This window comes from Pinus tabuliformis, chromosome X (assembly GCF_031772625.1).
Source record: "Pinus tabuliformis cultivar Carrire ecotype Pingquan chromosome X, CPIR1, whole genome shotgun sequence".
In the NCBI taxonomy this organism is placed as follows: domain Eukaryota; kingdom Viridiplantae; phylum Streptophyta; class Pinopsida; order Pinales; family Pinaceae; genus Pinus; species Pinus tabuliformis.
In genome coordinates, this window is record NC_142308.1 from 1,732,234,595 (window position 1) to 1,732,262,307 (window position 27,713).

Consider the following 27,713-nt stretch of genomic DNA (forward strand, 5'->3'; position numbering starts at 1 on the left):
AATGCAAAGAAGGTGGACACAAGACTGGCCAAGGGCTGTGGTGTCACAATACCCTTTGAACTTCATCCACACGCACACTTATTTAGATAAGAAAAACAAAAAAAACCAAAAGAAACATAAAAAAAAACAACAAAAGACTATGTACATAGTGTAGGGTGTAGCCCCAGATCCTCATTGAAAGTAATATTTTAAGTCTTAGCCACAGACAGGGAGAGACTCAATATTCTTGTCAAGTGATTGAAGATGATACAAGTATTGGCCAAGCTTTTCGTGGACTGTGTAAGGACCAATCCACAGGGATTGAAACTTAGTGTGCTTGCCTTTGTCATCGTGGGTTTTATCCCACTTCAAGACTAAATCACCCACACTAAAGCTAGTCTTCCCTATAGACTTTCTTTCAAACCATCTCTTGATACGGTTCTGATGGAGAGAAAAAATGTATTTTTATTTCAGCCTTTCTTCTTGTAACTTGTGCAAAGTGGTCATCCTGTGGTGAACTAAGAGACAAGGCTTGCCTTGTGATTCTTGGGAAAATTGGAGAGAAGGAAAGTATATGGTTGGTGGGAGGATGTCTTCCTTTACATACACCGGGAAACAAGGGGAGGTATTCAAGGAATGTTTAGGTGTGACTCAATTAGCCCATAAGGCATTCACCAAATTGGAGTGTGAGTTTCACTGCTCAAAGAATATGGTTTTTTCGATGATGTGAATGAGGTTCTTATTTGTGGATTTAGAAAGACCATTCCACAATGGATAATAGTTAGCATAATATTTCAATACAATTCCATTTTCCAATGCAAATTCATAAAGCTCTAACGAAGAAAAGTATGTTGCATTGTGAAAAACAAGAGACGTAGGAACACCAAACCTAGAAATGATATTCTGTTGCAAAAAGCTAATGACTTACTGATCGTTCACTTGTGTAAGGGGAATTGCCTTTGTCCACCACGTGAAATAATCTATAGCAGTCAAGATATAGTGGCATTTCTTTGATGAATGAGGGAATATCTCCCCAATGATATCCTAGCCCCACTATTGGAATGGTTCTTCCATTGCAACAGACTGCAATGGGACTGCTGACCTATGATTTTTGTTGGCGCACCTTTGAAAGACTAGACACTTGTGGGAGTAGGCATGAGCATCCTTAAATAATGTAGGTGAGTAGAAACTAGCCTGCATGACCTTTTGTGCTATAGTGTTACCCACGAAGTGTCTCCCGGCAAGTCTATCATGGAGATCAAGTAAAACCTTGTTTGAATCCTCTGCCTCGAGACACCTGAGCAAGATCCCATTATGGTGCTTTCCGTATAGCACCCCATGCACTAGTTGGTATGGTAGCTCTTTGATTCAGAGTGCCCTCTTCTGCCGCAAAGAGAAATGAGAGGGCATGATGCCATGCTCAAGTTACCAACGCACATCTGTGTACCAAGAGTTTCCATCTTAAGTGGGAGAGGCTCACTCAACATTGTACATTTCTATTTCTTTATCCTAGCCTGTGAGGTCTTCTTCTTCCTCTTGTGCATTGGCTGCTTCTGATACTAACTTACAAAGACCATGACCCTTGATGGTGTGAACTAGTTTTATGTCAAGATCATATTATTATAGTCCAGTCATCTAGTTTGCCCTTCTCTCACCCAGCTCCTGCTGAACAAGCAATGATATGACTGCTGGCTGTGGAACAAAGATAATACAATTTCTTTTCAATAAGTAGGATCCAAAGTGCTTCACCGCCTTGTATACTTCATAAGATTGTTTTTCCATAGTGTGATAGTTGAGCTATCATCCTTGCAGGCTCACACTCATGAAGGAGATGGGTCGCTCGTTGTTCAACTCATCCTTATGAGTGAGCACAACAACGAGATAAGTGTCAGAATCAAAAGTGTAGAGCAAGATGTCTTTTTTGAATTTTGGGTTGTAAAAAGCCGGTGATTGTGCTATTGCTTTCTTTATACAGGTGAACACATCCTTTTCCCTTCTGCCCCAACTGTAGTCTGCATCTTTCTTAATCATCTCCTTTATGGGTTTGATGATCTGAGCATGGTCAAAGATGAAATTTCCAAGGAAGTTGATCTTTCTCAAGAAAGATTGAACAGATTTCTTATTCACGGGGTGGCAAATTTGTGTCATTGTCTGAACTCTATCTGGATCTACCTTGATCCCACTTTTAGATATAATATGTCAAAGCAAGTTACCCTTAGACACTGCGAAGATTCTCTTCATGGGATTTAAGGATATCCCGTATTTATGGCATATCTAAAACTTTTTCTTGAGGTGGCATAGGTGGTCTGATTGATATCTTGAGAACAATTTTACATCATCGAGGTAGACCACTACACTTTGTCTGATAAGCCCACGAAAATCAATGTCCATTGAAGGCTGAAATGTTGCACCTGTATTAGCCAACCTAAATGACATTCGACGAAACACAAACATGCCCCACTTGGTACGGAATGTATTCTTCAGTCTGTCAGGCTCTGCTACCATAACCTGGTTGTAACTCGAGAAACTGTATAACAAAGAAAATATCTCTGTCGCAGATATTGTCTGCAATATGTACTCCATGGACGACACTGGGTAATTATCTTTGTCTGAGGCATGATTGACGTTGCAGAAATATACACACAGGCGTATCTTCCCAGACTTCTTCCTTATAGGGAATAGATTAGATACCTAAGTTGAATGTTTCACTTTATAAATGATTCGAGCATCAAACAACTTCGTAATTTTTTTTTTGTATGAGGAGCTAAAATGTTGGGTGAACTTTCCTTAGTTTCCGTTGAAAAGGCTTGACACCTTCTTTAATTGGTATCATGTGCCAGATTATTCACGTGTCATATGTATTAATATCATTGTACATCCATGTGAAGACATCATGGTACTGCTTGAAGAGGCGGATAAAATTTTGCTGCTCTTGTGGTGTACAACATGCACTGAGATTCACATACTTTGGATATTTTTCTATTCTCAGATTGATTTTCTCATTTGATAATGTAGAGCTATGGGTCTTAGCATTCACATGTCCTTGAAAAAGGTTATGTAGTTCATACAACTTTTCCAGTGATACCACACCCTTGGGGATGAGGTTGCCTTTGCTTGTACTCGCTGCATCCTGCAGAGATTGTTCGTGCTCGTCCTCATCTATTGATGTGTCCTTGAATACGTAAAAATTAGCCATGAAATACATTATCTGTTGATCATCATAAAAAACGCATAAATTAGTGATGTTGTCTGGGACATATGGTTTATACAAAATTTCAATAGTAAAATTGTCCCTTAATGGTAACATCCTAGCAACTGCATTTTCCAAGGCATACACAACTGCATTACACATTCCTGGCACTGAAATAATATTGAAAGCTTGGAAATTAGAAATGAGTCCCCAAACCTCTTATTGATAACTATTAAGATGAGGTGACACACAGTGTATGGTGTTATGTACCTGATGCACCATGATTTTGGAGTCACCTACCACTTTCAGTACAACAACACTGTGGTCAATGGCTTTCTGTAAGCCCAAGACGAGTGCTCGTACTCTGCAACGGTGTTTGTGCACTCTAACTCCAAGTGAGTGGAGATTAAATGTTTTCTCTGTAGCAAGTCTATTAAAACACAAGCAACTCGAGAGCCCTCCTGTGTTTTGGATTCGTCAAAGTACATGGTCCATATATCGTCTGTACAGGGACCACTTATTGCACTAGTACTACTGCTACTACTATTACTACTACTTACTGTACAAGTTTCATGTCCTCTAGTTGATCATAGAAGGAGTTCCAATTGTGTGTCTGGTGGGACAGGGGATGAATATGTAGGATAACACCCCAACTGTGTCTCTAGAAAATAATTGCCAAAAACAAGTTCTGCAAAAGCCAATTTCTTGTTATGTCCATTCAAGGGAGTCATGTTGTGCTTCATGTATCTCTCTGAAAACACTAAGATTTGGTTGTTCCTGCCCTTATACGGAAGCCATAAGTGTGACCAGTGAGTGGCAAAGTATCCTTACAACTTTCTTGACCAGTCTCTGCTTAGCAATACCACGTATGCTTCTGGGATTTCCACAATTACAATATTGATGCATTGATGAACTTGTTCATCAGATGGTAGCTGGATGATCACATCCATGAGTTCACCAATTGTTGACACAACAGTTCTGTCCATTAGGATCATTTGTGCATTTGTCTTACTCCATTGAGAGTTGATCGTCTTGGCCACAGAGAGTGGCATGACATTAACTGATGTAGTGGAATCAACCAAGCAGTTGTGAATATTCAAGTTTAATATTTCAAATGACAACAAGAATGGTGGGAAGAGTGAGTTTTTCTCCTCCATATAGAGCACATTAAGGACAAATGCAAGAGCATCAGGAGACTTACTGGATCCCTTGTTTGAAGAGGTGGCATCACCAGTAGAGGTTTTCCCAAATTCTTGTAGAAGAATGTCCTACTGGTTCATTATTTTTGTAAGTTAAAATAGAGAAATATTTGCACGACCCTTCTTCTTGTCTTTGAAAATGTTGTACTATATTGCAGGAAGACTCATCAAGGTGTCTAGGGTGGAACCAAATTCATGGTTTCCGGTGGGATGGTTTTGTCTTTACTGCTCATGGAAACACTTTTTTTTGAAGTTATCTTCCTACAATTTCTCTAAGTGTTCGGTGTTGAGTTGACTGGAGGACCCATTTTCCTTAACATATTTTCTCTTAATTTCTATTTCGGTACCTCAATCATAGTGGTGGCTCCTTTACTTCTCAAGTGTATCATTTGTTTTTCTTTTGGACCAAACCGTCACTTAGAGGCTCCTTATTGGTCGTGGTCTTCTGGGATGCGAGAGCATACTGATACATGTTTACTACATGCCTAGTTCTTGGAGCTTCATCCACTGTAGTAGCTTATTCTTCTTCATCAGGCTCTGGTTGTTCATCAACCATGGCCTTTTAATACAACTATGTAATAAGGCTACTCATTCCATGGTTCCATTATGGGCGTGTTTTTTCTGAATGATGTTCATGGTGGAACATGTAGTATGAATCTATAGCGATTTTCTCAATGCTCAGAACCATATTGGAGCTTTGTGCATATTTTTCCAACTGGATTTTACTGCTGCGAGAAGCTACATTCTTCTTTGGTAGGTACCTGGGGGGCCTGCTGCTCACGGTAGTCTCCCTTGTCCTCTATTTAAGTTTAGACATTTCGGTTGTTAGGGACTTGATGAGATGAGTAAGGTTCTCAATATCCCTTTTTTCCTTTTCTTTGGCCTTGGTCACAGAATTTTGAGACCTTTTACCCACGTCTTTAGCATCTTTAGTAGGTTCATTGTCTGTAATGAATCCAATGGTTCATAGGTTCTTCTCTACAATAATAGCATCTTCATAATTTTCTGTTAAAATTGGTTTCACAGCTCGCTTGGGAAACTTGCCAATACTGGTTGACAAGGTAGAAGTGTAGTAGTCAATAGTGATGGAGTCATGAGGTTTAGTGTCATTTGAGAAATTGTTCAAAATATGGTTGAACATCTAATTAAAATATTTGACCTTTTCTTTCTGCTCCATCGTGAGACTACCCAACTCCTTCAATAACATGGCAGGGGTCTTGTCTTCAAAAAATTTCTCAAGAAAGATCCTTTTGAATACCCTGCAATTCTAGATGGAGTTTGGAGGAAGGTTGTGGTACCATACAACTGCTCTACCATCCAAGGTACATGGAAATAGTCTACACACAATGTAATCATAACGTACCTCAAGCGTTTGCATAAGTAGGTAGAACGTGTTTAATTGATCTTCTTCCTTCATTGTCTTGGCAGGGTCATATTTCATTAATAACTTCTCTGCGTGTCTTGGCATCTTGTGCAGGACACCCGGAAGTGCCAACGGGCCCTGGGTCATCTAATCCAGATTTTGGTCTACCATGTTGTCTTCTTCATTTTCATCCTCTTCCTCTTTTGAATTTGATGATTCCTCTTCTGAATCTGTTGGTTACTCCTCTTCTCCTCCTACTCCTTCATTTCCTTCGCCTCTACTGGAGCCTGAACCCGAGAGTAAGGGGTTTGCTTCTTCTTCTCCTTGAAGTAGCAAAGGTTCTTCTTCTTTCTCCATGATGTCATGCCAGCTCTTCAAGAGTGGAAAATATCGTTTCTTCAAGAGATGTAACTACTACTCCTGTGGAGGTTGTCTTGTTCTTCTTTTGAGAATATTGAAGAGCGTACACTCCTGGAATCAGTCAATTATATTTTGAAAATTGATGGGTGATGGGATGGAGATCCTGGATTTGATGGTATAGGATTTTATGTTTAGGTCTGAGAGGTGAGGAACTACCAACTTCAGAATTGCGGGTAGGGGAAAGGGAGTGAATGTTACTTCCTTGAACATACAATGGATGAGTGGGGTCGGTGGGGCAATCATTCATAAACTACTGGTGACCTTCCTTATAGCGCCAGAAATGTTGATGGTTCTAGAATCACCAACATTCAAGGGATCTCATCGATGGGAGGTCCCATTTAGACCTCACACCATTTGGTGTAGGAGTCCCATTCGGTATGATGGTCTAGTTTCCAAATACTTAGAAATTTGCCTTGGCTTTAGTTTTCAGCAGAGGAGAGTGTTATAATGGTACCTTCGAAAAGCAAGGTGAGTGTGCCTAGTGAGTATGAAACGTACCTATGTCCAAGTTCTATTACTGCAAAAGGGGGGGAGAAAAGTGGGCCTCTAAGTGAGAGGTAATAGTACCACCTAGGAGGAGACACACGTGAACTAGGAAGACCTGTCTAACATCCAACGGAATAGTCCACATCGGATGCGACAATTGTTAAAACCAAATAGCAAGGGAGGATTTGTCTACCATCCAGTGGAATAGTCCACAACAGATGTGACAATAATTATAACTGATGAATAAGAAAGGTATGTCTAGTATCCTATGGAGTAGTCCACAAGGATGAGACAATAGTGACAACCATTATAGCACATTCCCAACAAGATAAGCACTTAAACAACCAAAATAGTTGAACTATCTAAGTACATGTGAAACAAACATGAAATATAAATGCTCACTGAATAGTCGTACAAGCATCCATAAGTCATGCATGGAAAAGTGCTAGCCTAAAAAGGCTTTTGTATTAATAAAAATTTCCAAGACACATGTTTACATCACACATCACTAGCTCGAGTAGTGGGACTATTATCTATGATAAGCCTAAATAATTTTTTTAGCTTGATTTGGTCATTATAGATAGGGTTTGTTTGTTTAGGTTTATGTGATACCTATTAGAGGGTCCATTCAATGTTTAAAAAGGTCATCATCACAAAAAGAGTCACCACTCTGTGGATTTTCGAAGTTTGACACTTTTACAGAATTTTGTAGCAAACAGAGTTATGCAAACCCAAAATTTTCTATGAAAGTTCCTGACACTTCCATAGCAAATTCTTCTTCGACACTTGTCTCGCTATGAGAGTTTGTGGCTATGTAACGGTTTTTTTGAAAATCATTTTTCCTCATGCCGAAGGTACTAAGCTGCTCTCACCTTTGAGCCCTATGTCCTCCACTTCCTTTTAAATCACTTTTACCTCCCCCTTTCCCTTTATACCATCTGCTCTTACCACAAAGTGCACAAGTGTTGTCATAAGATTAGGGGTTGAGTTGTCAAAACAGGTTTAGTCGTTGTCTAGGTGTTCTAAGCTTGTTTGCAAGTAAAGGGAAGCAACTTACAGGGAGCTCTCAATGTTTTAGCAAGCATGGACACCAGGAAACACTACAAAGGAGGAGTTGTGGTACGTTATGAGCCCACATACATGAAGATGCTTAAATAAGACCCCACTTCATACAATCATTTTCCAATGTGGGGTGTCTCCGATTCTGTCAAAAGTTGCATGGTTTTCATGCATAGATCACCAAGGATTTCACTCTCAATTTCATAGGAGTTAGCATGAAGGTGGGCATTCTGAGCTTGAATGTATCTCCAAACACCGTTACTCATGCTACTGGAATCCCAAGGTCGGGGAAACATGGTTTAAGGTTTAGAAATTCCAACTGCAGAATTGTGATGAGTTCTTGAAGGATGAACATCAAGGGATAGATATAACAGTGGGAATTCCCAGAACTTGTCTCAAAGAATATTATTCCAAGCTGCTAATGGTTATCCATAAGTATTTTACTTGTGAGGGAAAGTTTCATATGGTCTGCAAATACCACTTCAGGTTTCTGCTTCACTTCACAGGTAAACAACCCTTAGACATTCCTTTTTACCTCTTTAGAAGTTTAGGGAAGACGGATGACAAGGTACAAGCTAAATCAGAGGCAAGTAGTACCTTTGTTTTTCATCATGGTTGTTAGGCCCCTATACTACTTGTGTAACCCCTTATTGTTATTAGTACAACCCCCTTATTATATTGTTGTACCCATGTAGTCCCCATATTGTTATTATTGTGTCCCATAGAAGCCCACTATTGTTATTATTGTGCCCTTACATTATTATTGTTATGTCAGCTCTAAGTATATTATGACCCCTTAGACTCCTATATATAGAAATGAGGTCTTTTCATTTCTATCATCAAAGAATTGTTCATTTGTGTAATGTAAAGGAGGTTTGCCCCTCGAAGAGGCTGAATTCTAAGGCGTTGATCTATCTTTTCTATCTTTTGTGAGCTGGTTTCCTAACATTTGGTATCAGAGTGCCTTGCCCAAAACTGCCACCCGTGTAAAAGTCGGGAGAGGGCCCAAAGGTATCATATAATAAGATGGGGCCCCACCTTGAACCTTGAGCCTTGATGGGAGACCCCTCCTTGATGGGGCCCCATCACCCCACCTTCCAACCAAACATCCACCAACCCCACCCAACCTTGTTGGGTTATATTTTTTAAACCTCCTACCAGAGTCAACAAGATTAAAATTTAATCTCCGCCCTTCAGCCACCAGAACCTCTGCTTGTGTTCCTGAACCCTCAGCCCCTTCAACCCCGCCTGCATGGGGCCCCTTCGAGCCCACCCTCTGCTTCTTTGATTTTTTTAGTTTAAACTTTTGGCTTCAATCCTACAAGGCCAAAGCCTTCGACCCACTCCTCAACCTGAGCCTTCGGCCTCCTACCTTCCAACACCTGAGCCTTTGTCCCTCTCCAAGGCCCTTTTGGCCTCTGATTCTGATATATTTTTTAGTTTAAACTTTTGGCTTCATCCCTCCAACAACTAAGCCTTCGACCCACTCCTCGGCCCTTCTGGCCTCTTTTCGGCCTTTCAGTCCTCTGACCTTTTGACCTACATCGACACTTTTGACCTTTTGACCTTTTGACCTTCGGTCATTTTCGACGTTGATTCCACCTTCATTTGCTATCTATTGCTCGTTTTGAGGGTTTGATGCATGGGACCCTTATTTGGGGTATCCAAAATTTTTTATTCCGTACTTACGCGAAAAGGGGGTATGCATTTTCCCTAACAATGGTCTTATAAAATTGTTGGTAGTTGAAGAGCTAAATAAATTGAATAGAGATTGGCCTACATTTTTATTCCTAAGTGGGTATGAATTAGATGCTGCTACCCCCTCTAGAAAAACTCCAAAATTCAAATCTGCATCACCTAGATTTGAACAGCAACCTATAGTTGAGCAACAACCTACAAAAGAACAACAACCAATGACAAAACAACAACCCATAATTGAAAATTATAGCAGTGGTAAAAGGAGAATTAATATAAGACAAAAGAAAGAGCAGGAACAGAGTGCAAAGAAGGGTAGATTGTATGACATCCTAGAAGCCATAAAAATTGAAGAAAGCCCAGATGAACAACCTGGAGAAGTAATCCTAAATATAGAAAAAAAGAAAAGCAAGAGAGCAAAGAAATTGTATTTTACTAAAAAAGAACAAGGTTTCATTTCCAAACCTAGGAAACCTATTAGAAGATCAATGCAGCAAGCGGAGAAGGTACCTAAAGCACCATTAAGCAAAACAGAGTCATCTAGGAAACCCTCAAGGAAAAAGAAGGGGAAGGAGATTGTGAAAGAAAAGAGTGATATAGAAATCCTACAAGAGAAATTAATGGAGACTAGAAAAGAAGTAATTAAGACCAGGTTGGAGTTTTATGCATACCAAGATGAAGTGCTGAAGAAAATAGATTTTTATGATGAAATTGCAAACAAGTCTAAGAAGATGATCAAAAGGACCTTGCCTTTACATAGAATGCTGGAACACATGTATATGAGAAATAGTTGGTTTCAGGTAGATAGAATAAGTCTACAAGAACAAGTTGCAGCATTAGAAAGTTATATTGAGATGATCCAGGCTAAACTCAAGAAGAGAAATCTTAAAATTATTGCTGAAGTAAGTGCTACTCCATGATACTACAAACTCTCTAAATTTTTGTCTTTACTATACTTATTTTAGTTAACTCAGCCATATGTATAGTCAGCATGATGTTAGAAGTCATAAGGAGGCATCAAAATCATGGAAACTTGAAAAAATCTAAATTTTGCAACTTTCGTAGCAACTACCCATAGTGAAGTCAAGTTTTTGCTAGGAAACTACTGTAGCATTCCTAATGGGTTAAGGATGGTCTAGAGTTCAGTAAAAGAGGTTCTGAAAGCTTATTTTTAGGTTGTGAACATAAAAAAATACCTCAGAACCAACAGATGGGAAAAAAGCATAGCTTAAAGTTGTTTTTCAATGTCGCTACGAAAGTTTTGAAAACACTGTTCTGCTAGAAAATATTGAAAAAACTCTGTTTTTCTGCCTTTTTGAAGATTTTTTATATCAAACATCTGAGCTCCAGGTGTATTCCGGATGTTGAAGCATTTCCATGCCATCATGATAAGGTCATATTTTTCAGCCTGCCAGGTTAGCAAAAAGCCACATCTGCAAATAAGCCAGCTCATCAGACAATCAACATAAAGAAAATTGAATTGATTTCTATCATCAATTTGAAGATTTAATGGCACTCCAGTAAATCTAGCATGAGATTGGCTTCGGTTATCTACATAAACAAGAAATGGTTAAGATTTTAAAGATAGTAGAGTCCTAGTTGAGTCCAACTATTGTAAAACAGAAAAGACCTAAAAGGACTCTGTTAGTTAGAAGAAAAGTAGGAGTAGGTGTCTAGATTGATGAATCGAATTTGGCCCAAGTGGCAAGATATGTAAAGAGATATTTTCACTATAAATAGGTAGATCTTTGACTTTGAGAAGGGTTGATGAAGAATATGAAGAACTGACCTTTTTTTTTAATATTTGATCCTTTAATATAAATTTGCAGCTAATGTACTTGAGATTCATTTCATGGATTTTATGGTTTTGTCGGGATTGTTTCAGTTTCTCATAGTAGCTTGATTACTTGGAAATCTCATTAAGTTGTTCAAATTTCCTTCATATACTATATATGACCATAGGTGTTCATTTATATTAGTTTAAAAGCCATTGATGCCTCAACTTCCATTAAAATTTGTTATCTGCTATTCCATTAAACTTTTTCTTCTTCTATCTCTGTAGTTTGACTCCATGCCCAATGGTAGTAGTAATCATGTTTTTCTTCACTTACAAAAACACAAAAATAAATGAGAGTTAGTCGTCTGTCTATTTCAATTATTTCAATAAGGTTTGATAATATTTGAGAGAGCCCTCTCAGATTGGAAGGAATAATTTCCAATTCAAGAAGTTTGAAATAGTTATAATGAGTTAAAGGTTGAAGCAACCCAATTATTTCTATCTTAGTGATAACAGGGACATTGGAGCCACGCCTTGCTCGTCACAGATCTGAATGAAACTCTCTATGCTTTGCGGGAGGATCCAAGGTGAAAATTATGTTTCTCATACAATGAGGGGATATATATAACAAAGGGGTGATGCTTGACCCTTGAGACTCTTTGACTAGCTGCATGACTGTTCATCTTCATATGAATTTTCAACTGACATGACTCTTCATATTCATGTGTGCCCAGTGGAATTCCACTTTACATTACATTTGATTTACAATATACATGACTCATAATCATGGCCTTTGACAACTCATGACATGACTTGGCATGACAATGCTGACATGGACTAGCTCGCTGGGCTGGAAATGTCAAGCCATTGTTGCTGCTAAGTGATAGATGAGTTCTTGGATTGCTTTCTCTTCTCCTCCACATAGATTGATGACACAGGGTCCTCAATGATCTTCGGTCTTGAGAGGTGGTTTCATGCATGTGTTCCCTTTTCTTGTTCTTGATAAACTTCATTGTTCATCCAACTGTAAGCAAGTTTTCTAGCATGTTCGCTCTGTCATCTCCTTCTTGATCATATCGCCAAGATCTAACAGTGTACCTATTCCTGTAATTCACTCATGATGGGACAACATCAAATCCAAAAAATCCATAGTCTAAATGATGCATTGTTATCCATGGATTGGACCTGCAATAGGTGATAGGTTTGGAAAGAGGCCTAGTAACTACGCATTGCGCAGTTCCAGGTGATAGGGATGAGGTTGGTCATTGAGATTATGTAAAGCGCAACTCAGGCTTGGCTGAGGAACTCCTAAGCGTAATCCTCACTACTGGGAAAAATTTCGCAGAACCCACTGGGAGATAGGATTGCGCAGTTGAGACAGATGGGACCCTGGGAGGGAGGTATGCACATTATTTCAGAGGCAAGGCAGGACTGGGCAGTAGAGGGGCCTAGGAGGATAGGTCTACGCAGTTCTTGAGATCAGTGAGTTGTGACTGAGAGAGGACACTAGAGAGACAATTTTGCGGAGTTATGGGAAGCAAGGAAGGCTTGGTCCTCTATGCATTGGAAGGTTTGAGTAGGCAGAGAAGAAGCTTGATGATTGGTCTTGCAAAATGCACAGTTCAGGTCAGGTTGGGAGAAGTTACTGCACAATTATAGGGATGAAAGGAGGCTGCTAAACTCTATAAATGCTCATTGAAACTACCTTGGGGGACAGTGACTACACACTACGCAGTTCTAGGCGACAAGGTTGCATAACTGAGGGCTGATACTGCACAGAGTGCAGTTCAGTTAGGTCCAGTGGAAGTGAGTTTCTCGGTGAGAAGGATTTTTGGATAAATGGCTAAGTGTGGTAGGAAAGTGAACTTGTGAGGAACTTGAAATTGTGATCACACACTTAGCATACTTCGACGACATGACAACATGGACCACTGGCAGAACAAGACAAAGCATTACCCTCTGGTTGACTATCTTAACACAAAAGTGACAAGTGAGACACTTGAGATAGACTTTAGGATGACTGTGACGACACTTGTGCGACAATGCTTAAAAATTTGTGTATGAGTGTGAAAAATGTTTACATACCTAGGAAAACTTGAATACACAAAGAACAACATTTGAAATCACTAGGAAAGGACCGCAAGTGTGGTAAAACAATCAAACATGCCAAAAGATGACAGTTTATCAAACAAGAAAGAGGAGTGAAAAGACTTTAAGAAATCTCTTGAAATGAGCTCAGATGTTAGAAACTGTAAAGGGAAATACCAAGGAAGGCTTCGAAATTTAAGTGCAAGGAAAATTTTTGGAGGGTGTTGTAGCCACTACAACACGAAGAAAAAATGGCACATCATCAGCTAGTGCTGTTTGTCAATGGATTCATTGTTGGCTGGCTTGTTGGGCATGGAATCCCCCCAAGGCATGTTTTGGGGCTCAAAGCCCAAGTTTTGACAGAATCTTATTGTAAAGCTCCGCAAATTGTAGGCACGGGGCACGAAAGTATGATAGAGTCATAGGGTCGTCTGCCCTAGTTTTGTAATGTAATGTTGGCTGGATAGACCTACCCATGATCCACAGACCATGGGATTGTATAAATAGAGCAAGGCCCTAAGTGTAAAGGATATAGATAATAGAAGAGGAGGATGAGAAGTCTGAGTGATTTAGTCGCGTTGTGAAGTGTGTCTTTGGGTCGTAGAGTAGGAGAAGGCTCGGCAGCTGAGTGCGCAAAGGCCTAGTAGTTTGTAGCTGAGTGCGCGGACCCCTGCAGCTGAGTGCGCACGGCGAGTCGAGTCTTTAACTGTGGAAAGGATCAATAAAAAGAAGTTTGGCTATAATTTTGTGTATTTGTTCTTGGGTTAATCCATGATTCATATAATTTCCAAACATACTGTTTATTTACTACGCGCACCTGTATGAATGTTGTATGTTGTTAAGTATAACTTAAAGCACTAAAGTAGGGAAAGATAATTAAAGAATATAAGCAAGGTCTGGGGTAATAACGCAGAGTGAGGTGCTCAGCCCCTGGGTAGGGTTGCTTGAAGGTAAATATCAGGTCACGAGGAATGGGGAAGTGCGAGAAGCAACCTGCGTGTAGGGACAAACCGCGGACCAGTCGAACTCATCAGACATCTCCAGGGTGTGGAAACTTGGTTCTAGCACCCTCCCATACTACTTTAGGTGAGACCTCAATCTGCGCTCCGTGGACTATTTTCGAAAGGGCTAGTAGTATTGAGATTTGTTTGGCTAATTAACTCTGAACTTAGGTCAGGCCCCAACAAGCCAACAAATGGTTACGTTGCTGGGATCGGGATTTGCATAGAGATGTATGTGGACTGTTGCTGAAAGGGCTAGTAGTACCAAGATTTGTTTTTCTAATTAACTCCGAACTTGGGTCAGGCCCCAACAAGCCAACAAATGGTTACGTTGCGGGGATCGGGATTTGCATAGAGATGTATGATGTCATATCACCAGAATTCGACCAAAAAAGGAATTGAAGAGTGGTTGGATAGAAAAATTCACGAGCTCGTGGTGCAAGAAAATAGGAATCCATGATTATCAAAGGAAGAATGGTTATATTGCTACTTATATACAGAAATCCATGAAATTTTCTTTTCATCCTTCCCTACTAAGTTGTATGAGTGGATCACGAGGTTAGCAGATAACCAAGGAAGGTGTAAACTCGACAAACCTATTGTGTGGAATCTAGAGTTGGTGCGCAGACTGGAAGCATCGAAACATAATATTGTGCGTGCTATCGATCACTTGCTGGATCAGATCATAGGAGGGTTCATCACCGAATTTGTGGTAGATACTTTGGTCAGCTATAGTGAGGCAGAGCGACGCTTTCTCAAGGGACCACGAGGTAAGTACGTTAAATCTTTGAACAGTTGGATTAAAATGCTACTTTGTGAAAAGTGGGTTATGCGAATGAATTGATGTTTGGGGCTACATGGAGTGGGAGGACCTACAGAAATGAAGGTAGCATAGAACTAGAAACTAGCGCCTTGATTTCACCTCTGCACGGAGGCGTGGAAGAGATCACGAAGGTTTCACCAAGAAGTGTAATCAATCTGATAAAGCAGAGAATTCCGCGCGTACCACCCCCACCCACATGACCAACAGTTTCACCACCTTCACCCCCGCCTTCACCCATACCACCTCTGCCACCACTGCGAAGTAGTATGGCGAGCACGATAAAGCTACCAGTGTTCAAGGGAGTAGGGAATGAAGATACGAACCAATTTTGGTTCGTGGTAAAAGTGGTATGGGAAGCACAGGGTGTCACAGATGACAATATAAAGAAGGCAATGCTGGTCATCGCTCTGGAGGATCGTGCATTGACCTGGTACATTAAGCATTCCAATGACAATCTGAATGCAGGGATAGAGGATATCCAAGCTATGCCAAACAAGGAATTTAGCAGACCAAAATCGGAGGCATAGTTGATCATTGGATTCAAGGAAATCACAATTCTACTAAGTGAAACCCCGTGGGAGCTGGATCAAAGACTGAAGTGAAAAATTCGCGAAGCGAACATGACCCTAATAGATTGGAAACACTGTGAATGGTTTGTAGCCTTTTTAACACCGCATCTATGGAACGTGTTGTCATAACAAAGGCTAACCAATCAGGCTGAAGCTTTGGAGGTCGTGATGAGATTGCATGAGGCTTCGATACAAGATCCTAACCCGGGAGTCCAGCAAATTCATGCGTAGTTGAAGAACTTGTGCCTTGAGATGCAGAGTTTGAAACAAGATAGGATGACTCATCTAGAAGTGTGTGATGAGGTATGGTGCATAAAGTGCAAGAGCTAGGGACACAACAAGGACCACTGCTCGATGTTTGCGAATTACCTCGCGGGAGGAGGACCAATGCCATTAAGACCGGAGGCACAAGTGGGAGAAATCGTGGTGCCTGCATTATGGTGCATGATTTTTCAGATAGGAGAAAAACATGCTACAGATAACTGCCATCTACTACAGAAGTATACGCAGAATTTCTTGCAATTGTTTTGTAATATCTGCAGGTTAGTAAGACATGATGAGCGCACCTATAGAAGTTATGAACTGATGATGGATCAGACTCCTACCTACAGATTTCAGGCTAAAACACGGCCCCTTGATCAAAATGCAGGAATGGAACACACTGGATTTCAGGGGCGCGGACGAGGTTGAGGTGGAATGGGACCAGGGAGAGGTCACAGACAGTTGATATGTTACAATTACAGAGGACCGGGGCATTATGCTCGTGATTGTACAAATCCAATGAGACCATCATGATTATATTGTATGCAGTTTGATCATGAGACAGAGGACTATCCCACACTGATAGCAAGGTTGCACGATAAAGGAGCACTCTAGCCTCCTCCAACTCAGAGCATGCAAATGATGAGGTTTGAGCCACGGGAGGAAGACTCGAATGTAAATATCATGCTTCTGAGTGGTATTACGACATGGGATGACAAACACAAGAAGCTCGAAGAAATTACCTAGATTTGCAAATACCTAGTGAAGGAACTTGAATTTGATTTGGAGCGCGCTAAGGAGAAATTCATGGAAGCTAAGAAGAGCTTTGCGGATGCCTCCACTTTAGGAAGTAAAGATAGACTGGAGCCGAGAATGGACCCATCGATGCTCACTACATGCTCGGAGACATGCATGAAGCTATTGCGCGACAACAAAGCTGTGAAGGGGCTGCAAGAACTCATCACTAGATGTGCTGGGATCGCACCAGGAGAACTGCGTGTAGTTTGGAAGCTTGGGAAGCACACGACATGAACAGGAAGGGAGATGATATTGATCGCGTAGATCGAGGAATATGAGATGGATTAGGTGATTCTGGATCTAGGATCGGACACGAACGTCCTGCCAAAGTAGACATGGGAGTGCATGGGTTGGCCTGCCCTGCAATGGTCTCCTATCCAACTATTAATGGCGAACCAGCAAAAGATCTTACCTATGGGAAGATTGTAGGGAGTCACAATAGATATCGAAGGTGCGAGCGCGATAGTAGATTTCGAACTGATAGAGATTGTTGATGACAACAATCCCTATCCCGCACTACTGGGAATAGATTGGGCCATTGACATGAATGGAGTGATAAATCTAAAGAAGCATAAGATGATTTTTGAGAAAAAGTCATTGCATGTAGTGGTAGCTTTAGACCTTGCAGAAGGATCATGCTACACAGAGCCAACGCGCGACTACGATAGCGACGATCTAGACCGCATCTACATGATAACCGCGCAGGAGCAAGATTGGGTAAATCCAACCACGGATGGCCAAATATCTTGGGAGCGCGAAAGCTCCTGCACATCAGATTCTGACGAAGAGATAGAATGATGGCAGAACTAGTTACACGAGGTAACCACGCTCAACTGTAACATGATGACAAGGTCGTTGCGCTGCGTAGCAACAGAGGTAAGGGATCTGCCTACGTACGATGGGTTAGGTGAAGTGGAGGAGTTCCTAAACAAATTTGAAAAAGAAGTGTCGGAACAACAACGTTTTGATGCTCTGAAATGGGTACTGCATGCTACGCCCACAAGGTGGTGGGGTATGCACCAACAGAGTTTTGAGGACTGGCGTGAATGTAGAAGGTTGATGTGGCTACGATTTGGGAAGCCTCAGATGCGGATAAAAGAGAAGTATGAAAGACGAGATGATCCATGTGCACACGTCACCAAATGGACAAAGGTCTATGGGGAAGAGCCACAACCTGAATGGGTGCACCTGTTCTATCATACCCTGGACATTATTCCCATGAATTAGTATATAGAGATGGAGCTCGGCCATGGCACGAACAAATGGGATGTTCTACGTGAAGGATTCATGTTAACCTTAACGTTTGAGGATCATTGGTGGGATACTGTTGATGATGCGATTCAAGAAGTAAAAGCAGCTATCTTTAAAACACCCCAGGAACCAATGGAAATGATTCAGCTTGTATGGGTGACCCAGCTGAGTTGTGCGCTGGAGTGCTACAATGTAGACATTGAAGAAGATGATGAAGACTCGCGAAAAGTTAATATTGCAGAAACTGAAGGCTATTGCGAGGTTCAAGGACCATTGATTGAAGACCTTGACATTACTACGCTGGTAAAAACGAAGCAGGTGAACATTGGTACGAAGGCCGAACTGAAGTATGCAATGCTCGGTGACTATTGGGATGACGCCATGGTGGATAAGGTCGCTGACTTACTTCGGGAGTACCAAGACTTATTCACGACCAAGATCATGGACCTAAAGGGGATCATTGGCGATTTAGGGATAATGAAGATCACATTAAAACCCGATGTGAAGCCGATTAAGTAGAGGCCTTACCGCTTGTATCTGGGTTACAAGGAAAAGGTCCATGTAGAATTGGACAAAATGCTTGCAACCAAAATTATTGAGCCAGTGGAAGAATTCGACTGGGTAAGCCCTATGGTAGTGTAGGAGAAAACTTGAATGGCGAGAAATGAATATGTGTGGACCTTAGGAAATTGAATGACACCTGTGTGCACGACCCATTCCCAACCCCATTCATAGATGAAGTATTTGAAATTTTCAGTGGGCAAGAAGCATAGTCTTCACCGATGGGTTCTCATGGTACCACCATATCAAAATCATGCTAGAAGACAGGAGAAATACCACCTTCATGACTGAGTCGGGCTGCTTTCAATACATTGTCCTATCGTTCGGGTTAAAGAATGTAGTAGCCATTTTTTCACACATAGTCGTTGCCGCCTTTAAGGAATATGTCCACAAATTCCTAGAGGTCTATCTGGATGATTGGACTGTATTTGGATTGGTTAAACACCATGTAGCAAGTTTATGCTTGATGCTGGATACTTTCCGATAACACAAAATTTCACTAAACCTTAAAAAGTATACGTTCCTCGTTCCCTTTGGGAACTTGCTAGGACATGTGGTCTGCAAACAGGGACTAATCGTAGACCCCACGAAGATTGTCGTAATTCTGAATTTGGAAGCACGACGAAGTGTTAAACAATTGCACGCTACCTTGGGACATACGGGGTACTACAGGAAGTTCGTCAAAAGCTATGATAAGATCACCGTGCCAATGGAGAAACTATTGAAAAGGAATGTCACGTTCTACTGGAATGATGATTGCTTAAAGAGCTTGGATGTACTAAAAGTGAAACTGGCCTTCGCTCCAATCCTGGTCTTCCAAAAATGGGATGTGGAGTTTCATGTCCCTGTTGATGCATCATGTATAGCGCTGGGTGTGGTGCTCACACAAGTGGGTGGAGAGGGCTTGGATCATGCTATCGTGTTTTCAAGTCACAGGTTGTCCAAAGTGGAAAAGAAATATTCCACAACCGAGTGCGAGGGGTTGGCTATGGTGTACGCGCTCCAAAAATACTGGCACTAATTTCTAGGAGGACATTTCAAGATGTATACAGACCATTCTGCGCTGAAATACTTGGTCAATAAGCCTGTGTTGGGGGGGGTGTATATTAGGTGGCTCTTATTGTTCCAAGAATATGACTTTGAGGTCATGGTAAATCCTGGACATCTGAATGAAAGACCTAATCACCTGTCGCATATTGAGACAGGCGAGGAACCTAATAGTTTGGAGGAAGGATTACTTGATGTGCAACGCTTTGCTGTGTGCATCGTAGACAGGCACTTTGAGGATATAATCCACTTTTTCACTACCAGGACCGAGCCGAAGGAATACTCTATTCAACAGAAGAAGGAACTGGTGGTGCGCGCAACTGATTTTTCTGTGATTGCGGGGCACCTATAGAAAATGGGAAATGATGAGATACTGCAAAGATATGTACCTGAATTCAAGCAGAGTCATATCCTCGTAGAAGCACATGGGGACGCTATAGGAGGACACTATGTAGGACAAGCAACTGCGCAAAAGATTCCCCACGCAGGGTTGTGGTAGCCAACCCTTCATCAGGATTCAAAATCACACTGTAAGGCTTGTGATATTTGTCAAAGGACTAGTAAACCATCGTGGAGGGATGAGATGCCTTTGAATCCACAAATGACACTGCAACCCTTCAAAATGTGGGCAATCAACTTTGTAGGACCTATCAAAACTCAAGGAAAAACGAACGTGCGTTACATCATCACCGCGATGGAGTACTTGATTTGTTGGGCGGAAGCTCAGCCGGTGAAAGACTGCATGGCCGCCATGACTACGAAGTTTTTGTTTGAACATGTGTTGACTCAATTTGGTTGTTCGAAAATCTTAATGAGTGATCATGGTAAACATTTCCTAAACAAAACCATTAGCGCGCTAACAAAAGTGTTCCAAGTGTATCACCAGAAAAGCACACCGTATCACCCAGAAGCCAATGGGACAGTAGAAGCATTCAAAAAATACTAGAGACTGCACTAACCAAAGCATGCAATGCGCATCGGAATGATTGGGACTTGTGTGTAACTGCAGTACTATGGGATTATAGGAAAACATGCAAGAAACTGATAGGACAGACAATTTTCCTATTAGTTTATGGTGCAGAAGCTGTCATGCCAATGGAGTATATTGTACCTAGTCTATACATAGTAGCGCTCACAGGTATGACAGACCATGAAGCCCTGGACGAAAGGCTCGCATAGCTGGAAGAACTTGAGGAGGAATGGTTCCTGGCTTGCTTTTATCAACAAGTGCAAAAATAGCGTGAGAAGGCCTGACACGATCACGATATTAAGTTGCACACTTTCAAGGTAAATGATTTGGTGCCACTGTATGACAGTAAGTTTGATAAATTCTCAGGAAAGTTTAGAATGCATTGGCTGGGACTATGCATTGTTAAGGAGGTCACAGATGGAGGCGCCGTACAACTAGTCAAACTAAATGGAGAGCCTTTCCCAGGCAAAGTGAATGGAAGTTGCTTGAAGCCCTAAACGGGTGGCCTGGCTATCTGACTAACTGGTAGAAGCAAAGTCTTTGCGCCCCAAGGATCCGGACAAAGGCGCGAGACTATAAACAAATGCAGGGGATAGAAGCACAACTATAGAAAAGCAGTTCTGACATAGAGGTCTCGGAACATTGTATGCAGCAGATCTAGCAAGCAACAGCTCAGTGCGATGCTGACCTTGACATAGTTCAAGAACAGTTGGAGGTACTTCTCATGAATATCGCCGTGCCGACAGAGTGACTCGAGGGCGAGTCACGTTGTTTGTGTTGGGGGCTTGTTGGGCATGGAATCCCCCCCAAGGCATGTTCTGGGCCTCAAAGACCAAGTTTTGATCGAATCTTTTTGTAAAGCTCCGCGAATTGTGAGCGCAAGGTGGAAAGTATGATAGAGTCACAGGGTTGTCTACCCTAGTTTTGTAATGTAATGTCGGCTGGATAGACCTACCCATGGTCCACGAACCATGGGATTGTATAAATAGAGGGAGGCTCTATGTGTAAAGGAGATAGATAATAGAAGAGGAGGATGAGAAGTCTGAGTGATTGAGTTGTAGTGTGAAGTGTGTCTTTGGGTCGTAGAGTAGGATAAGTCTTTGCAGCTAAGTGTACAGAGGCCTAGTAGTCCGCAGTTGAGTGCACGGACCCCTGCAGCTGAGTGCGCATGGCAAGTCGAGTCTGTAATCATGGACATAATCAATAAGGAGAAGTTTGGTTATAATTCTGTGTATCTGTTCTTGGTTTAATGCATGATGGATATAATTTGAAAACATACAATTTATTTACTGCACGCACCTATATGAATGTTTTATGTTGTTAAGTATAACTTAAGCACTCAAGTAGGCAAAGATAATTAACTAACATTGGAATATAAGCAAGGTCTGGGGTAATAACATAGAGTGCTGTGCTCAGCCCCTAGGTAGGGCTGTGCGAAGGTAGTATATTAAGCTGCGAGGAACGGGAAAGTGAGGGAAGCAACCTGCGTGCAGCGACAAATCACGGACCAGTCGAACTCATCAGACATCTCTACGGTGTGGAAACCTGGTTCTAGCACCCTACCATACTACTTCGGCTGAGATCTCAGTTTGTGCTTCTTAGACTATTGCCTAATGGGCCAGTAGTACTGGAATTTGTTTGGCTAATTAACTCCGAACCTGGGTCAAGCCCCAAAAAGCCAACATGGCTAAACGTGCATAATGGAAGAAAAAAAATTCTCCTATGGGGTCGCCCGCTTTGGTGGGTAACAACTAGCTCAAAGTAAGACATGAGCTCATTGTAGAGTGCATTATCCATATGCTCGAATGTGGAGATAATAAGAACTCTAGAAATCTCTGGACCAGAGGCATGTAACCTTCAAATTTCAATCAACATGTTTGGGAGCGTGTGCACTAGGAAGTGGGCATCACCCATGTTTTATATGAAACTATAAATCTGCAAAGAAAATAAAATCTACTCTAAATGTATCCTAATCTACATGAAACATGATATGGATGATGTTAGAATCCTGACACAATATGCAATATAGGTACACAACTATGCTATGTTAGTATATATTGCATGGCCTAAGTATATTCATATAACCAATGTAACGATCATATCAATACATCAACATAACATCTCTTGTCCCTATGATTAATTATGAGATAGAACAATAAAATATCATAATCAACTTTGCAAGATTGGTCATGTTGAATCACAAGGGTGGGAGGTGGGAAAATAAGGTGACCACACATTATCAAAAGGAGTCATGGATGAGGAGGGAGAAGAGGAATCCAACTTATGCCATTGGAACTTTTATGAAAAGCTAACTATAGAGTAATTAATAATCAATCTTAGGAATTTTTGTTTAAGATCAACCTCAAGAAAACAATCCTTCGAGCAATCTTCAAGACCACTTTCAAAGTGCTATTCTATATGATCAAGGGAGGTTTTTTTTTCTAATGGTACACTTCCTCATCACTTCCTTATTCTCCTTCATTAATAGAATCATCAATATGATCAAGGGAGATGCTTTCCTTTGGATGTCCATGATCTTCTTCAACTTATTCACTATGATTGAGGAGGTGCACCTCTTGGACAACAACAATCAAATTTTGAAGAACAACTTCAGATTGACACATCGATCCCCAATACTCAATGAATTCTTCAATGAATATCTTCATGGAAGGGATGCTTTTAGGTTTACAAGAACATCTAATCCAGTCCCTTTGTTAGGAACGGATTCCCCCAAGAGTCAGTTTTGGGGCAGAAAGCCCAAATTTTGTAATAAAGATGTAAAGTCTTCACATTTTGTGGTCGCAGAGCGTGAAGATGTCAAGAGTTGTAAAGGGTTTTCCTCCCTTGTTTTGTAAAGTATCATGTCGAAAATAGAAATCTATCCATGGTCCAGGGACCGTGGGATTGTATAAAATGGGAGCCTTAGAAGAGTCTAAGGCAGAGAGAAGTAGTAGTAGTAAAAAGAGTTTGTGGGTAAGGATTCCTAAGTGTTCTCGGGTCTTAGCGTAGGTAGAGGCTCTACAGTTGAGTACGTAGAGGCCTAGGGGAGAAGTTCACAGCTGAGTGCACGGATCCCTACAGTTGTGTGCACAGGGTAGATAGAGTCTGTACTAAACTTGAGATATCAATAAAGAGAATTATTGTGGAAATCACTGTGTATCTTGTCTCTATTTAATGCATTTGATTATATTATGTTACGATCTGGGTTTACATTATAATGCTCATTTTATGTGTGAATGTATTTGATTAAATCTATTAGTTGAATGCGAGCAAGAATATAGGTTTACGTGAAGACAATTGTAAATGCATGGTAGATTAGGTAACACTTAAGATAACTTGGGAACTTATATAATATCGTAGCAACAGGGGGGCATAAGTGCATGGATATCTGGTTAGGGATGCGTGAATATTAGTCAGATACCTTCGCTGAGGTACTGAAGGTTGGAGGAGAAGGAACATTAATAAGCCCTAAAGGCTTATCGATCTGCACGAAGACAGGATTAGGAAGTGTAGATCGACATCAAGACCATCTCAGGGTGCGGAAATGTGGTTCCTGCATCCCCCCATACTGCTTCGGGTAAGACTTCATTCCACACTACGAAGGTTGATGTCGAAAGGGCCAGTTGTGTAGGGATTTTCTTGGTTGACTAACATTGAACTTGGGCCAGGACCCATCAAGCCAACAAATGGTTTCGTTTCCGTGACCAAGATCTGCATAACGCGATGTGTGATGTCATATCATTTGAATCCAACTAAGAAAGAAATCGAAACCTGGCTAGATAGAAAGATTCACGAATTCGTGACACAAGAAAACAAGAATCCACATTTGACGAAAGAACAGTGATTGGACAGATACCTGTACATAGAAACACACAAAATCTTCTTCTGTTCCTTCCCAATTGAGCTATACGAGTGGATCGCGAAGTTAGAAGACGACCAAGGAAGGTGGAGGCTTGAGAGTCTGATTGTTTTGACACTGAAGCTAGTAAGGAGGTTGGAAGCTTCTGAAAATAAGATTGCGCACGTTGTCGACCATTGGCTTGACCACATCATAGGAGGATTTGTGACAGAGTTCGCGGTCGATACCTCTGTCAATTACAACGAAGCAGAGCGCTGCTTCTTTAAAGGACTACGAGGTAAGTATTTAAAATTGTTGAATACTTAGATTAAGATGCTCTTGTGTGAACAGTGGGTTATGCGGCTACCTTGATGTTTGGAGCTACGTGAGGTGGAAAGCCTTTTAAGGACGGAGGAAGAAAAGGTCCTGAGTATTGTTGAGATTGCAACAAGATGATGGAGCTTAGTGAAAAGAGTCGCCTTCACTAAGTGGGCCCACAGGCTATTTTTGGCGCAAGTCTATTTTTATACTATGTTTATTTTTAGACATATGGATCATGTCTATGGATTGCAGGTTGCTGTTTATGGATGATTGGTCAAGTTGGGAAAAATAGATGAACTTCTATTTTTGATCAAAGTGTGAGTGATCAAAGTCTATTTTTAGACTGGCTGTCAAAAATAGAAAAGTCAAATATTAATGTCTCATGATAATATTTGGACTATAAACTTGATCTTATTCTCTTGGAGCACTTCAGTTTGAGCTACAGAGGTGGAACATGCAGCTGTCAGAAGGAAATACGCTTTTCTTATGAGTCATTTGAGTTTTTGCATGCATGACTTCAGTTAGAACTCAATCAATTGTGTTTGGTGGAGTTGATTGTGGAGTTGATGGAGTTGTGTTCAGTTTGACTTGGTTAAACTAGTTGTAATTAGTCTAACTGCAAATAGACTAATGATGAGTTGTTAAACTAATTATTAACTCATGATGCAACTAATGAATACATCAGTTAACTCAGTTTCATGTCAGTGCATGTTGAGTTCAACAGGGACAGGTGGTAGAGAATCAGATTGCTATCAGTTGTGACTATAGTTGTGCACCAGATCTTGCACAATCAAGGGATTGAGTATGTCAATGAGTTTGCTCACGTATTTGTCCAGTATTGTAGCCTTTGCTCACGTCCAACAAAGTGTGAGTGATTATTTTGAGGTGAAATATGAGTTTGGTAAGCCATTCTCATCAGTTCTTGAGCAGGTATTGAGCAGTGGAGGAAGGCAAGCAGTGGAATAGATTTGAAGATCAGATCGGAGCTGTATTGTGTGTAACAGGTGGAGCTGGTACTGGATTGCTTGTGATAAGCATTGTACTTTTAAATGTTACATGGTCTCAATCATTAATATACAGATAGTTGGGGTTTTTAGCGAGATGCTTTCCCCGGGTTACATACTGTGTTAATGTGTGAATGCTCTTGATGTTTTATTGTTATTGATGCTGCTATATTGATGATCAACGTAGAGGAGCTTATGTATTGTGTATGTATTCCGCAATAGTACATGATCAGGATAATCTCTGTTGAATATGTGTTAAATTATTCAAAATTTCTACATGGTATCGGAGCGGTTGATCATCAGATCTACTATTCAGGAAGTGTTTACATTCTATTTCTTCAGGTAGAGTCTGTAATCGGACCAGGTAGCCTCTGGATTCATCCTTCCTTTCGAAGGTGAGATATTCGGTGAATGCCCATACAGTCAATCTCTGTACGAGAAATATTGTGTTCTCACGAATCTTAGATCCGAGGCGGTTGAGTTGGTTGCTGGTGGAATTCGAATTTTTAGCAGTGTTTTCTTGGTGACAACGCAACAATGTCATTCAATGGATTGCGATTGGAGTATGCTCTTGAGGGCAGCTCAAACTATATTGCATGGAAGGACAGGATGGAGGCAGTATTGGATGATAACGGGCTGAAGGAGTTCATAGATTCGGATATCCCAAAGCCTACTGATGCCACTCAAGCTGATGCTTGGCAAAAGAAGATCGCAAAATGTCAAAGGATTCTGTTGGAGGGCGTGAAGGATCACATTGTGTCTAGCCTCCATGGAAAGGCTACTCCATATTTGATGTGGAAATCATTAACAGAATTATTCCGAAGCAAGAGCGATCAGAGGAAGCTGGCGCTGAAAGATAAACTCAGAAACATCAAATGCGAGAAGGGTGACAGTATTCCCAAGTATCTCACGAAGTTCACTCAGTGTCGAGATGAGATGGGAAGTGTGGGGGTTACTGTCGATGATGAGGACTTGGTGAGCTTGGCTCTCCTTGGTCTTCCGAAGAGTTGGAATTCCTATCGGGACTCTATCAATGGTCGGGAGAAATTTCCAGGATGGGAAAGACTATGGTCAGATCTTGTGCAGGAGGAGATCAGGCGGAGTACCAGGGACGGATCTTCGTCAAAGGGAGGTGATGAAGAGAATTGTGCTTTGGCTGCCAAAGCAAAGAAAGGGAAGAGAAATAAAGCTTCTCAGTTTGGTGCGAAAGGCAAGAAGCAGGATATGTCCAAGGTGAAGTGTTTTCACTGTCACCAACACGGACACTATGCCACAAATTGTCTGTAGAAGAAGAAGAACAAGCAAGCTGCTAGATCTGCAGCGGGAGAGGCCTTAGCTTCTCAGTTTGATCTTGATTTTTGATTGATTGCATGCTTGGTTTCAAGTGTGATGGGATCAGTGTGGTTCTTGGACAGTGGTGCGTCTTTTCCATGACGGGAGATAAAGATTTGTTCTCTGATCTGGAGGACAAAGATATTGGAGTGCACATCGAGATGGGCGATTATGGTAGATACAGTGCGACCGGTATCGGTACCATTTCCTTTGAGAGGGAGTCTGGTAAACCCTTTGTATTGAAGAAAGTCATGCATGTTCCAGGATTGAAGAAGAATCTTATCTCAGTGGCGATGTTAGAAGACAAGGGGTATGATGTTGTTTTCAGCGAGGGAAAGGCTTTCCTGCGTAGCAAGACAACTGGTGAGACCTGGAAGATAGGGGTTCAAGTGAGGAACCTTTATCAGTTGCATGTAGATGGATGTGCAGCAATGGCAAGCAAGGCAGAAGGATTGATGAGCCGGGATGATGGCGAGTTGTGGCACAGGAGATTGGGTCACCTTCACCATGGAGCCTTGAAGATACTGCAGCAGATCACTACAGGGATTCCTAAAGGCACACTTGCGCAGTCAGATCAGTGCAAGGTGTGTACTTTGGGGAAGTTTGTGAAAGCCACCTTTCACGAGAAGGATAGTCGCGCCACGACGATCCTTGAGAGAATTCACACAGACGTGTGTGGAC